This window comes from Eretmochelys imbricata, chromosome 4, assembly GCF_965152235.1.
Source record: "Eretmochelys imbricata isolate rEreImb1 chromosome 4, rEreImb1.hap1, whole genome shotgun sequence".
NCBI lineage: Eukaryota > Metazoa > Chordata > Testudines > Cheloniidae > Eretmochelys > Eretmochelys imbricata.
Window position 1 is genome coordinate 96,546,104 of NC_135575.1, and position 4,089 is coordinate 96,550,192.

Here is a 4,089-nt window from a genome sequence, read left to right on the forward strand (position 1 = left end):
TTGTCCCCATAAGCAATCCTTTACTGTTTCATTAGCAATAAGTGATGTTGCAAGAAGGCAGATTTGTAACAGAAGCTTAATTAAACATGGGGAGAGGCCAGGTTAACCTGCTGAGGCTCTGTCCTTTATCTCTTACAGCCAGTCTAAGGCTTGTAATCCTGAACTTCTGGTTCATAATTGTGTGAGTTATAGGCACCATTTGGTCTGTCCCTCTCTACTGTTTAAAGACAGAGCTGATTAGGCTCAATGGAATCTTTTGTTAGTTAAGTGATCACTAGAGCTGAAATCACTGATAACCAGGTCTAAGTGCTAAGCCTTATACCTGCTGCCCAACAGTGTTTCTGAGAAAGAGACTGCCCAGCCTGCACTAGCAGTGAGGTTCCCTCGCTAGCTACTGAAATCACTAAGAGCTGAAATCACTGAGAGCTGGATGGAACCTCAAGATACTCCACCTGGCAGAAGGGTTAAACATAGAAACCCCGTAAGATCAGTAGTTTTTGAAGGATGAATAGGAAGTGTGGGACACAGCACAAAGGTACCTTAAAATATTACTAGTGATAACAATACTGAAAGAGGGTGTTCCTTGATGAGCTGTTGTATTTGAATAGTTCCTTCACAATGTGCTGGCTAAACACCTTGTTGGTGTTTCCCAGAAGCAAACACATTAGAAATTCAGGTATAGAACCAATACTTATAACTTCAGATACAAAAAAGATACATGCATACAAATAGCATGATCCATTTTCAGCGAATCATAACTTTTCCACAGACATCTTACATGCCACATTTTGTACAAGATTTGTTGCAATTATATAACAGTGGTAGCAACAATGTTCTACAGGTTATATTTTATTAGATAATGTCACACTGGCATATACATCTGGAAGAGATGAGGACGTCCAGGAACCAGAGTTCCTTCAAAGCTCTTCAGCTGAGCCTTCCCCTATAGCAAACAACAAAAAACCCAATTGCTGGTAGATGGAAGAAAGAGTGAGGCATGAGCAAGCTATATCTCACACATACCCTGCAGAATTCTTGGTCATGCTCTTATGCCTTGGGAATAGGTGCTATGTTACACCTAGATAGAGAGATCTAGTGTGAGAGATACTTCTTTGGCTTTCTGTGTTTGGGAAAACATAGCACTAACTACAAGAAGATAGCATTACCAGAACTGAAGCTCTGTGCCAACAATGCTCTATTTATTTATTTTTTTAAAATTATTTTAAGCATAGATTCGGATCTTTCGTTTCCTCTAGGTCACTTTTACTTGCTCTTTTTATTTTATGACTTTCAGTTTTCTTAGGCAGCAGCACAGCCTGGATGTTGGGCCAAACACACCCTTGAGCAATAGTGACTTTCTCCAGTAGCTTGTTGAGCTCCTCATCATTACGGATGGAGAGCTGCAGATGGCGGGGGATGATCCTGGTTTTTTTGTTATCCCGACCAGCATTGCCAGCCAACTCGAGAATCTCAGCAGTCAGATATTCTAAGATGGCAGTCATATAAACAGGGGCTCCAGCTCCAACTTGCTCAGCATAATTACCCTTCCAGAGAAGCCAATGAACACACGTCCCACTGGGAATTGCAAGTCAGCCCGAGATGAACAAGATTTTGCCTTAGCCCACACTTTGCTGCCTTGTATCCCTTGGCCCAACATTGCAACGCTTCTTCACCACAGCCACCACCGTTCACAGAAATAGAAACAAACAGAAAAAGCATCTGAAAACAGAGTCAAATTCTGCTGTCCAATATACCTATGCAGCCCCATTGGACTCAGTAGGGTTGCATGAGAGAAGAAGAGCCGTGTCCATGTAATATTTCTATCCTTTTCTAAATAGCATGTATTCATTTAAAAAAACCTCTCAAATAATTCAGGATTCCTCTCTCTAACCATCCACAGATGAGAGAACAAAAGCATAAGTACTTATAGCTTGATATGACCTTTTCAAATCAGAGAAAAACTAGGAATTGTGCAAGAAGCCATGCTAGCGATGCAAATGCTGAAGGAGCTGTTTGTCAAGAATTTAACAGCTGCTGCTCATGAGCCATAGCCTTGGTGTATTGGATTAGCCTTTTTAGTCAGAGTGGCTATACTTTTTGATATTTCATTAAGTCTGAAGCAGGTACAAAAGTGCTTATTGTCACCAGAACAGAGAGAAAAACAGGATTTGAATATATTCCCTTTGTGAATATAAGAGGGAATAGTTTGACTCGGAGCTGCATCACTAGTACATTTAAAATACTAAAATGCCAGCTGTAGAAAAGAGAGCATTGCCAGCTGTGGCGGGCACATGAGAAAGGCTCCCTCCTTTGGGCTTCCTAAGGTGCTATGGACCTAAAGTGTGTGTCTAATCCTGTAGACAATACAGTATAGTTCCTTATATTTTCTTTATCTGAGGAACAGTATAATTAAATCTGACCTTATAGTGTCTATGCACAAGGGGCAGAGTTAAGGCTACAAATGCAACCCTGGGTTTCTTAATTTTTCTGCTTAATCATGAAGCCTGAATGTTCTATGGGTTTGTATGATATGCATATAAGAGACCTGCTTTTACTGTTGGTCAGGCCCAACACAGCCAATGGACAGCCAGGTATTTTCTCAGTGGGCTGATAGCAACTTCAGCCACTGCCTCAGGTTGCAGCATTCAGGTTGAAAGAGTGCTGCACAGCAGAGTCATCTGCTGGCTGCATTCAATGTCTCCAGCTGCAATCTTGTGCCAATGCCGGCTGATTCTGCCCTCATAGGGGAGCCCTGCTGATATAGCATAAGGAGGGTAGGATGGAGGCATGGCCCTGCCTCTTCTTCTAGGAACCACCTTCTAAATCCATGGCAGTACACCTAGTCTGGAGGGGAAGTGAGTGAGGTGCCGATAAACCCTCTCTTCTTCTGCCAGTTTTCTCAGCACAACATCCCCTGTCAAGCCAGCAGAAGTCTGTCTGCTGTAGACTGCCTGTTTCTCTCTGTTCAGCCCCCCCACACCACATCAGCAATTCCTGTCTGACAACCCAGGCCCAATTCAAGAGAGTCAGTAAAAAACATAGTCAGCTCTCGTTTAATTCAACCAGAGGGATCAACTTGATGGTGTGTACAAAGGTAAAAGAGAATGATGTGGAACTCTAATCTTAACTGACTTTTTTTTTCTTTTTACTGGCAACTTTTTTATATCTTCAGCTATTAACTCAGCTCTGCAATGTAGCGCTCTCCTACTTCCTAATTTTGCCGTTGGAATGAGGAACAGAGAGGGGAAGAGCAGATATGAACAATGCCAGTCACATCACTTGAAGTACCAGTGGAAGGTAACTTGATACCAGGGTGATGGATACAGTATAAGAACCCAAATACAACAGAATAGAATAGCAAAGGAAATATTTGCAGTGAGAAAAAACCCTAAACCTAGGAGAAATAATTTGTAAAGTAAGGGCAATAACTGGAGTTGGAAAATATCTAATTGTTTTGTATTGCACAGTTCACTGTTCAGTGACATCTGGTCTGGCAGGCTGCCTTTGGCTATTGCTCCTTTTGACCTTAGTGGTAGTCAGCATGTGGGATCCTGCGAGTTGTTCGCATTAGGAGGAGAAACTGATGATGGAGGCAGGTATTTCTTTGATTCAATCCTGTTTGTTTACAAAAAATGTATAAATGACCACAGCAGGAATCGAACAAGAGCATTTCTGTGCCTACCGTTCCAAGCCTCTTTCAGACAGTACTTGGCCCAAACTGTTTGCTCTCTCTTGGATTCTTCTCAGAGCCGTGCTCACAGTGTTTGTTGTGTTAGGTCTTGGCTTTCTTTTGGCTTCTGTGGTGTTTCTTGCTGCTTCTCTCACACTGCTCCAATCCAATCAATCTCCCACTCCTGAGTTTATCAGATCACAGAACATTCATGGGCTGCATGGCCTAACTCCTACTCCAGCATTGCACGTGGCTTTGTTTTGGGCAAAGGCCTCTCCTGTTTCCATTATCTGTTTCATTGCTCTAGCACTCTTCATGAATGAAAGGTGGCTGTTACACGAGGAGCTTCAAAGAGGTTATGCATTAGGTTAAACAATAACTTTTCCCTTGGCCTGTATTTGGAACCCTTCTCATATTAA

General features: G+C 42.3%; 1 pseudogene; it reads right to left on the reverse strand.

The window, feature by feature from the left end:
- Positions 1-1,217: 1,217 nt before the first annotated feature.
- LOC144264408 (histone H2A.J-like) lies at positions 1,218-1,657 on the reverse strand (annotated as a pseudogene).
- Positions 1,658-4,089: the final 2,432 nt, after the last annotated feature.